This window comes from Schistocerca cancellata, chromosome 7 (genome assembly GCF_023864275.1).
Source record: "Schistocerca cancellata isolate TAMUIC-IGC-003103 chromosome 7, iqSchCanc2.1, whole genome shotgun sequence".
Taxonomy (NCBI): Eukaryota; Metazoa; Arthropoda; class Insecta; order Orthoptera; family Acrididae; genus Schistocerca; species Schistocerca cancellata.
The window spans coordinates 196110045-196121674 of NC_064632.1; the positions used below are offsets into that span (position 1 = coordinate 196110045).

Consider the following 11630-nt stretch of genomic DNA (forward strand, 5'->3'; position numbering starts at 1 on the left):
ACGTCATCCCTTACAGTGATACCAAGTGGGCAAACAGGCCCTCCCAGTAAGGTGGCGTAAGGCCGTTGCATTGAAGAGAAACTATGTTAAAAATTGGATTTTGTAGGTTTCGTAGTCAAATAGTGGTGGAATGATATGTTTATTCGAATCACGTATAAGACCAACCTGCTTCCAGAGAAAAATATGTGCTGCATTACTTATTGAATATCCCTCATAGAATCAATAATTTTTGTGACACAACGGTGAGGATGTGATAAATCTTCTCTTCATTCTGAGGATACTATGCTACAAGTTCCTTGTAGTTGGAAGTACTGGAGCGGAAGTAAAGTGGAGAAATATTGAAAGCTTCCGGACAAATGGTGTCTGAAATGGTTTGCCTAAAAGCAAGAAATAAAATAGATTAGCATAACATTTTATGCGATTATTAGTTATATAAATCATTTACAGCGAACTAGGGGCTAACTGTACCTGCTTCGGCAGTACATATATTAAAATTGGAACGATACAGAGAAGATTAGCATGGCCCCTGCGCAAGGATGACACGCTAAATCGTGAAGCGTTCCACATTTTCCCTACCCCCATGAATCATGGACCTTGCCGTTGGTGGGGAGGCTTGCGTGCCTCAGCGATACAGATGGCTGTACCGTAGGTGCAACCACAACGGAGGGGTATCTGTTGAGAGGCCAGACAAACGTGTGGTTCCTGAAGAGGGGCAGCAGCCTTTTCAGTAGTTGCAAGGACAACAGTCTGGATGATTGACTGATCTGGCCTTGCAACACTAACCAAAACGGCCTTGCTGTGCTGGTACTGCGAACGGCTGAAAGCAAGGAGAAACTACAGCCGTAATTTTTTCCGAGGGCATGCAGCTTTAATGTATGGTTAAATGTTGATGGCATCCTCTTGGGTAAAATATTCCGGAGGTAAAATAGTCCCCCATTCGGATCTCCGGGTGGGGACTACTCAGGAGGACATCGTTATCAGAAGAATGAAAACTGGCATTCTACGGATCGGAGTGTGGAAGGTCAGATCCCTTAATCGGTCAGGTAAGTTAGATAATTTAAAAAGGGAAATGGATAGGTTGAAGTTAGATATAGTGGGAATTAGTGAAGTTTGGTGGCAGGAGGAACTAGACCATTGGTCAGGTGAATACAGGGTTATAAATACAAAATCAAATAGGGGCAATGCAGGAGTAGGTTTAATAATGAATAAAAAATAGGAGTGCGGGTAAGGTACTACGAACAGCACAGTGAACGCATTATTGTGGTGAAAATAGACACGAAGCCCACGCCTACTACAGTAGTACAAGTTTATATGCCAACTAGCTCTGCAGATGATGAAGAAATTGATGAAATGTATGATGAGATAAAAGAAATTATTCAGGTAGTGAAGGGAGACGAAAATTTAATAGTCATGGGTGACTGGAATTTGAGAGTAGGAAAAGGGAGAGAAGGAAACATAGTGGGTGAATATGGATTGGAGGAGAGAAATGAAAGAGGAAGCCGTATGGTAGGATTTTGCACAGAGCATAACTTAATCATAGCTAACACTTGGTTCAAGAAGCATAAAAGAAGGTATCAGATAGATTATATAATGGTAAGACAGAGATTTAGGAACCAGGTTTTAAATTGTAAGACATTTCCAGGGACAGATGTCGACTCTGACCACAATCTATTGGTTATGACCTGTAGATTAAAACTGAAGAAACTGCAAAAAGGTGGGAATTTAAGGAGATGGGACCTGGATAAACTGATAGAACCAGAGGTTCTACAGAGTTTCAGGGACAGCATAAGGGAACAATTGACAGGAATGGGGGAAAGAAATACAGTAGAAGAAGAATGGATGCCTTTGAGGGATGAAGTAGTGAAGGCAGCAGAGGATCAAGTAGGTAAAAAGACCAGGGCTAGTAGAAATCCTTGGGTAACAGTAGAAATATTGAATTTAATTGATGAAAGGAGAAAATATAAAAATGCAGCAAATGAAACAGGCAAAAAGGAATACAAACGTCTCAAAAATGAGATCGACAGGAAGTGCAAAATGGCTAAGCAGGGATGGCTATAGGACAAATGTAAGGATGTAGAGGCTCATCTCACTAGGGGTAACATAGATACAGCCTACAGGAAAATTAAAGAGACCTTTGGAGAAAAGAGAGCCACTTGTATGAATATCAAGAGCTCAGATAGAAACCCAGTTCTAAGCAAAGAAGGGAAAGCAGAAAGGTGGAAGGAGTATATTGAGGGTCTATACAAGGGCGATGTACTTGAGGACAATATTATGGAAATGGAAGACGATGTATATGAAGATGAAATGGGAGATACGATACTGCGTGAAGAGTTTGACAGAGCACTGAACGACCTGAGTCGAAACAAGGCCCCGGGAGTAGACAACATTCCGTTGGAACTACTTACGGCCTTGGGAGAACCAGTCCTGACAAAACTAGCAAGATGTATGAAACATGTGAAATACCCTCAGACTTGAAGAACAATATAATAATTCCAATCAAAAAGAAAGCAGGTTTAATAAGTCACAGCTACAAAATACTAATGCGAATTCTTTACAGACGAATGGAAAAACTGGTGGAAGCCGACCTCGGGGAAGGTCAGTTTGGATTCCGTAGAAATGTTGGAACACGTGAGGCAATACTGACCCTACGACTTACCTTACAAAATAGATTAAGGAAAGGTAAACCTACATTTCTAGCATTTGTAGACTTAGAGAAAGCTTTTGACAATGTTGACTGGAATACACTTTCAAATTCTAAAGGTGGCAGGGGTAAAACACAGGGCGCGAAAGGCTACTTACAATTTGTACAGAAACCAGATGGCAGTTATAAGAGTCGAGGGACACGAAAGGGAAGCAGTGGTTAGGAAGGGAGTGAGACAGGGTTGTAGCCTGTCCCCGATGTTATTCAATCTGTATATTGTGCAAGCAGTAAAGGAAGCAAAAGAAAAATTCGGAGTAGGTATTAAAATCCATGGAGAAGAAATAAAAACGTTGAGGATCGCCGATGACAATGTAATTGTCAGAGACAGCAAACGACTTGGAAGAGCAGTTGAACGGAATGGGCAGTGTCTTGAAAGGAGGATATAAGATGAACATCAACAAAAGCAAAACGAGGATGATGGAAAGTAGTCGAATTAAGTCGGGTGATGATGAGGGAATTAGATTAGGAAATGAGACACTTAAAGTAGTAAAGGAGTTTTGCTATTTGGGGAGCAAAATAACTGATGATGATCGAAGTAGAGAGGATATAAAATGTAGACTGGCAATGGCAAGGAAAGCGTTTCTGAAGAAGAGAAATTTGTTAAGATCGAGTATAGATGTAAGTGTCAGGAAGTCGTTTCTGAAAGTATTTGTATGGAGTGTAGCCATGTATGGAAGTGAATCATGGATGATAAATGGTTTAGACAAGAAGAGAATAGAATCTTTCGAAATGTGGTGCTACAGAAGAATGCTGAAGATTAGATGGGCAGATCACGTAATTAATGAGGAGGTATTGAATAGATTTGGGGAGAAGAGTTGTTTGTTGCACAACTTGACAAGAAGAAGAGACCGGTTGGTAGGACATGTTCTGAGGCATCAAGGGGTCAGAAATTTAGCATTGGAGGGCAGTGTGGAGGGTAAAAATCGTAGAGGGAGACCAAGAGATGAATACACTAAGCAGATTCATAAGGATGTAGGTTGCAGTAAGTACTGGGAGATGAAGAAGGCTACACAGTATAGAGTAGCATAGGGAGCTGCATCACCCAGTTTCAGGACTGAAGACAAGAACAACAGGGGCTAACTGACAACGTGAAGTTCAGTGTCTAATTTAAATCATAGAATTTTAAAGAGTACTAGATGATACATCATTTACATGATTTCAGACACATCACGTTGTGAGTTAACGAGCACTTCGTTCTCACGGCGGAAAGAGACAGCCTTCCAGCAGTTGTGTAACGAATCCTGTCGTCTAGGACTGTGTGCCACAACGAGAGCAGATTCACCCCGAGATGGGGAAATTCACAGGCGTCTATTGCGCTGAATGAAATCAGGCTGATCAGGCCTAAGCACTATTGTATGTGATAGAGACGTACGAGAACCTACGTGATATGGAAACCCAGTTGAAGGTGTTTGTGCCCAGGGATGCGTAGCGGTGTTAAATATTGCGGACCTACGATCGGCCATAAAGGGAAACATTTATGAAAAACATTTAATTCTGTGGTAATTCAGGGAATGAACCCACAGTAATTTTAATTTATCATCTGTCTTTAACTTTCTTGGTGATCCCAATAAAACTTGAATATTGGTCATATCTATAATAGTTTAGGACTTACTGTTATAGTGAAAATTAACAAGTTTTGTAAAAAAGACCAGAATGCTAAAATCTGAACACTTCGGTCGATGATAGCGTTCGACATTTCATATAAAAGCTCATCATAAAAATGACAAAGGTTTAAATATCAACTCTGTTACTTTGTTTATGTAAAAGATACAGTAAATTTAAACTATCAGTATTTTCAGTTAAGCATCAAATCATCATTTCCTTCACACTAAACACATTGAACGATGATTGTATGACACATTATTGAATCATTAAGTAGGAGAAAATTTTTGTTAAGTTTAGTGCATAATAGTTACTTTTGTTCTTTATTTATTTATTTATCAATAAAGCACATTGGTGCAAGGCTACTGGCAGTGGCATTTAATGCTAAGAAGGATATTATATCGATTTTATGTAAAAGAATTTAACGTTTATTACGTAATGGATATTATTGTTACTTTATTTAGGACGTGAAAGTTGTCAAACTCTGATTATTTAAATATGTTAAAATGTAAAACAATCTAGAATAATGGCTTTATGGATGGGATCTACACTGTTCGGTTGAGGGACGATGTTCGGCACTCGGGAGACGTGGCCGGATTCGGGCAGGGTGGGACTGTGCTGGTGGAGACGCGGAATCGGACGGTCGGCCTGTAGGTAGCTTGGAAGTAAAACGCCTCAGAAAATTTCGCGTTGTGTCGCATCATAGGAATTAGACTCTGAGCGGTGAACAGGTGCGCGCCTGTTGTGAACTCTAACTTTTCGCGTAGATAAATAGGTGGAGTATTGGACTTATATTTAGCAATGAGATTGTGAATGATCGAACTGTGTCAAATGGATATGCGCTCGAGCGTAACAGTAACTCTAAATACGACTACTTTCACTATTAGTTTGCTTTCTGAACATTATTCTAAGCAAACCGCAACTGTGTGGCCTATATCATTTATGTGTCATTAATTTAGCTCGCGATATTATTTACTGTTATTATATGTTATATTAACTTTGTACGTTACATACAATTTCACAAACCTGCCGTCAGCCAGACAATTTAACCAAAGGGTCACAAGTGTTTAATTTAGGACGTGTAGTGCGACACGTGCTGTTCAACCCCTAGACGATTTTGAGCCAAGACATTTCGACGAGGAGGAACCGCATGTGAGCCCGAACACGTTTGGGATGTTAGCTCGCAATGTATTTGTAAAATTTGTTTTATTTCTTACATTCAGACCATTCGTTTCATAAAACATTTTACCGTTTCTGTTTTTAAATATTTTTTTGAACTCCAAGTTCTCTTCAGGAAGAATGAATTATATTAATACCTTGATCGGTATTTGATCTCACGTTGATCAATTCGACACCCGTTCACACTCTTCATTTGGCTTTGAAAATTAGGAGAAAGTCTTTCTCAAATCACTGACTTTTTCTCAATTACCTTCATTATTTTCGAGTAATTTAACGTTTTTGGCAAAACTATATCTAACACTGATCAATTTACCCATTTCCTACTTTTCCTTTGCATTTCAATATTGTGACAAATATATATTGTGTAATTTGTAGGTAGTGATCCAGCATGAGATCGGCCTTTTCGTAATGGAAGATGAAGATTCGCTCCACTCAGACATTTGACCAAAAAGATGTGTTAGATTTATATGTGGCCAGGAACCCTAATATGGGGGATGTAGGTTCTAGACGATGAGGAGAACGCCAGTTGGGTAAAGAAAGGGGTTTGTAACGAATCACATTCTCGCACCCTGATATGACGTGTCAAGAAATTTCATAATGCAGCAAAATGAACATCCTATATTCCATCATCTTCTGGGCGAGCATATGGCATGATATAGTTTCTTCTTCCGATTTCTACTGATAACCTCACTGCCATCTTCAGTGCTGTGGAGAATACGTACATGCGTCAGAGGTAGCCATCCCACTGTGAGCATCTGGGGGTTTTGTTAAGTTTCAAAACTCAGCGCTTTGTGAACAAGAGGCTTTCAATGTTCTTCATTTGTGAGCTGTATACAGGATGATTCAAAAGTAACTGTACATACTTTGTGGGTGTACTATGTGCATCAAAATAAGAGTAAAAGCTTAAATAAAATTTTGTCTGAACCTACTTTATTTCCTAGTTGTGATGTATAATGCCATTTGTGGTAGGCATTACATCATGAGCCTGTAAGGCTTTTAATATGTCGTTTTCGCCTGCATATCGAGTGATGTTGCTTTTTTCGTGCCACTCGACACTGCTTGGTTGATTCTCGCAGAAAATGTCTTTGTTTACTTGGCAGCAGTGTGTTCCATTGTACTTTACGGCATCAGAGGCACTATGTAAACTCACTCTACCATATAGGTAGTTCATAGACTGCAGTTTGTAGGGTAAGACGGCGCAATCAGACATGAGTACGCGAGCATGCACCTCCTTTACGGCGCAGAAAAAGGCAATGCTCGAGCAGCAAGACGACGGTACATGGAAATGTTTCCAGATGTGTGCCAAACCATCAGACTTTCGAAACAGTGGACAGGCTTTTAAGTGAATGTGGCACTCTTGGTGAGCCACTATTATGTTGACGTCTTGGTAATGGTAGATGAAGATTCGACTATAAGTACCTGTTGTGTAACTGCCACTGTAGAGGTTTGTCAATCAACTGCATGGCGTCTGTTTCGTAGACAGAAATTCCACGCATTTCACATGCAGAAGATGCAGGAGCTGACACCCATAGCCAACCGTAAACATCACTATTTCTTTCAGTGTTCACTTGAACACTGAAAGTACTGTTTGCGGATGAGAGCCTTTTTACCCATGTTGGTATCGTGAACGCTCAAAAATTGCACGTATGGGCGTATGAGAATCCTCGCGTAACTACAGTACGAGAACGTCAACATCGATTTGCAGTGAACATTTGGTGTGGTGTAGCGGACAATCAGTTTGTCGGACTGCATGTTATTCCACAACGCTTGACTGGAAGAGCGTATCGATAGGTTTTGGAAGATGCACTGGATGATCTGCTTCATGATGTCCCACTCGCTACACGAACCAACTAATCATTTATGCGCGATGGCGCCCCTGCACATTTCAGTCGGGAGGCAAGAGAATATCTCTGTGTTGCTTATCCTCATAAGTGGATAGATCTTGCAAGACCAGTCGCTTGTCCCACCAGATCTCCGAATCTTAACCCCTGCCTTTGGGTCCGTCTCAAGGACTCGTGTACCGTGTTGCAATTACAAATGTGGCACAAGACAGCAGCGAACTGAAAATGGTTGTTCAACTGTGCAGAATGAGATGAATGGAGCCTGTAACGTCCCAAGAGTGGTAAGACATCGAGTTTGTCACTGTCTTGGTCTGGACATCATTTTTAACATGTTCTGGACGAAGTGTACAATATGTAATAGCGTTGAATTTGGGGTGTCTTGGTTTCACTGCTTTCTGAGAGGAATTCATATTGTGTTGCTTGGTTACGGTTGTGATCCCTATCTTACTGTATAACTCTGAAATAACGCAATTTCACACAAAAATTTGTTCCACATTTTATGCTAGTTAGTACAGTACACACAGTGTGTACAGTTACTTTTGAAACATCAGGAATTAATTTTGTGTCATTTGTAATGCACTTTTGATCCCCATTCTACTACATACCTCGAAGGTAAAGAAATTTAAGACAAAACTTTATTTGACATTTTACTCTTATTTTGATGCATAAGTTACACCCAAGAAGTGTGTTCAGCTACTTTTGAATAATCCGGTATATATGAGGGGAGTTCAGTAAGTACCGCAATACATTCTTTCTCGGCAAATTTCGGTTGAAAAAGTTAGGAATTTGTTGTGCCACATCTTTGAATATTCTCTTTTGAGCCCTTGTACTTTCATAAATGTTCCGATGGGTGGCGGTACTATACATAGCCTTCAAATAGCGTCTGAAACTGAGGTGCTTTCCAAGCAGAGAGCTGACTTTCTTCTGGCGGAAAATCAGAGCATTGCAGATATTCGTAGGCGCTTGCAGAATGTCTACTGAGAACTGGCAGTGAAGAAAAGTACGGTCAGTCATTGGGCGAGCGCGTCCGTCATCAGTGCAGCAAGGTTGCGCGAACTTGTCTGTTCCCCCGGGTGCTGGCCGCCTCACACTGCTGTGACCTCTGCAATGTTGGGCTTCAGAGTGTGCGTCGGCTCAAAAATGCAAAATAACTTCTGCTTCCCCGTGACAACGCAAGGACCTTACACAAATCTGCGTACCCGAGTGGAGCTCACAAAACAACAGTTTGATTCACATTTGTTTGGCACGATGAAGGATGTATTCCACAGCAAGCAGTACGGGGGTGATGGCGAGGTTGTTCATGCAGCAAGACGTTAGTTCCGGCATCAAATGGTTCAAATGGCTCTAAGCACTGTGGGACTTAAACTCTGGTCATCAGTCCCCTAGACGTAGAACTACTTAAACCTAACTAACCTAAGGACATCACATACATCCATGCCCGAGGCAGGGTTCGAACCTGCGACCGTAGCAGCTCCGCCGTTTCGGACTGAAGCGCCTAGAACCGCTCGGTCACAGCGGCCGGCTCCGGCATTGAGCAGTAAAGTGATGCCATGAGGCTATACAGGCCCTGCCATTAAGGTGGCTTAGGCTGTCGCAATGAACGGAGAACATGTTAAAAAATAGGATTTTGTAGGTTCTGTAGCCAAAACACTAGGGAAATACTGCGGATTATTGGAGTCCTGAACAAACACAACGTGCTTCCAAAAAAAAAGTACCTCATGAAAGACCATGAAATAGGCAGCTCTCGGCGTGAGGCAGTGGAGATTGGTGAAATACTGATTGATTATAGCGAAACTACCGAGGGTTCACACCTTCCTAGAACCGCCGATGTAGCTGCAGCGAGAATCAGACAAAAGAATCCCTAACGTTACGCGAAAGGAAGTCAGTTCTGCAGTTTCATTCCGACGCGCGTCACCTGGTAAGCGAAGTGTTCGTTCCTTGTGGCTGTTCGTTCCCTCTGGCAAGTCGAGTGCAGAAGCCGCTATTCCTTTGTTTCGTCGGCTTTTTTTCCGTTACTTTCTGGGGACGACCTTCTCCAAGAAAAAGCGAGGTTTTTCACAGTCGGTCGAGCATGAAGCTTTTGTTCTCATTAACGGCTGCAGGGCGCTTTCCGACCGTTCGGTGCTCGCTGCGCCGTAATTGAAACAGCAGGGCCCGAAATAATGAGTCCGGGCAAAAGAAAATAACGTTTTAATGTTTTTCTCTGCCTAGATAAATGATAGCAGCTGAGAGTTTTCTGCGCCTTTCCAGTCCGTTTTGGTACTGTTAACTTTTACAATGGATTTTCTTTATGAGACAATGCCACCACGGAGACCTTAACTGCACTCGACAGAACTACTGTACCCATTTGTGCACTCGACTAACAAGCTCTACAATAATCCTACCTTCCTACAGCAATAAAATGACTGTCGCAGTCAAATCTCCCTACTCTTGACCAGCCCAAATAACTTTTTGTCCAGAACAGAAATAAAAACGTGTCAACGATATGTTGTTTAGGTACGAGGGAGACATTAACCAGCATGATTTCCTTTCTCGTAACATTGTCCTATACATGAATATAAACAGCATTACTTCTTTTTTTTAAATTACACAACATGGTTTTTGTTTAGAAGTGTATTATCTTGGTACATTAAGTTCGTAGCGCTTTTCCAATACGGATACACATAACAGAGAGTAGACTTTAGTCATCAATAATGTATTCTTCTTCACTATTTACGACAGTCTACCGACACTACTGTAACTGCCAGACCTTTCAGCTGAAAAACTCACTTGGTTATGAGGCAATGAGCTCGTCAAGCCACGTTCGAAGCGCATTTTTATCCGGAAAGGAAATTTCTCGGAGGTTTGAGAGATTGCAGGGCACTCTCACTTCTGATATGGTGTTATGCTGTGTCATGTTCTTGAGAAAAATGATCTTTATTACTTGCTTGCTATACCTGGATACGATCTGACTTCATTCACGTGATGAAATGGTTGTTTTTTGCAGAACCTGGATGAAAACGTTTGCGAACTGCCAGACTTCATTCCAGATGAATGGCGCCGGTCGGACGGCGGCCAAGTCCAGGTAGGCTGACTAGTGCCGAAGAATCTCTGCTGCTATGGGCAGAGCATTGATGACTGGCAATAAAGCCTTTGTTAGGCAGGAAGCCGATGAGACTACTGTGAGTTTCTGAAAATTCTGTGGAACAGGCCAGTGGTGCCCAGACATCCACATTCTGCTACAAAAACATATTAGTGAAGGCACGAGGCTTTTAGTGAGTTTTTTGGCCGTTCATTGGAAAGTTCGAAATGGACGCAACAGGGAAGATAACGATCTTTTTATGCAAGGCTGTGGTTCCATCCGCATCATACTTTTAGCAAAGACATAGCATAATCGCATGCGAAAGAGGCCGCGGAGCTGACTCTCTTTCCCTTTCCTCCCAATTAACTTTTAAAGTTGCTGACGGCCAAATCTGTGTATGCAGAGCAAGGAGCAGTATCACAGCATCGAGTGCCGTGCTCCAGCTCGTGATTGGCTTGTGCTAAAGTGGGAGTAGTCTAACATGTAAATGTGCTATGCTACTGTAACGCCGCAAATGCATATCCTCCTAATTCCACCTATTGCACTGCAAGTTTTTTTCCTTATTTTGTTACCTGAAGGTATAACATTTCTGTGTCTTTGTATATAGTAATTGTTTTACTATTTGTATATATATGCATTTATGTCGATGTATAATTGGTTTGTTTTGTGAATATTATTTGTATTTATACGCTGGGTCTGGCCTAGGGAAAACTATGCTATCGAACGAATACATCGATAGGTCGTGGGGAGAACCAAAGTGTTTAGGATCTTTGGTAGTGTTAACTCTGTCGCGTGGAGCGCGGGCAGGGAGAGAGTCCGGCTGGGGTGGTGCAGTGGAGCAGGTGTGTTGTGTGAAGCTCCCGCGAGTTGCCGCACTTTCGGGGTTTGGCAGAATGTAATTGCGCTCGACTTGCTATGATAGTTTCTGACATGGTGTCGCGGACGGAAAGCATTAGCTGGCGCACCTCAAGAGCCCGTTTCGTCTGGTGACCGTGTCGAGAAGAAGGCGCGCCAACATCCAGCATCAGCAACAGCGATGGCCGACAACGGGTGACTGTCGCCACCTCCTCGATCGACGGCTTCAAACCTTCAATCAGCCAACAAGGAAGACTGGAAGCACGTAAAGTTTTAGAACTGTATGGCAGACCTCAGCTTTTCAAACTTTTAAACTTGTTGCATCACAAAATTACAGCAACTTAGCATGAACGTTTGTTGCTCATTGTCCCAATTGCATTACCAAACAGGG

General features: G+C 41.9%; 1 non-coding gene across 1 annotated transcript; it reads left to right on the forward strand.

The window, feature by feature from the left end:
- The first annotated feature begins 464 nt into the window (after positions 1-464).
- On the forward strand, positions 465-571 carry LOC126093494 (U6 spliceosomal RNA). The gene has a single exon (XR_007521643.1). It is a non-coding gene; the product is annotated as a U6 spliceosomal RNA (small nuclear RNA).
- The last annotated feature ends 11059 nt before the right edge of the window (positions 572-11630 follow it).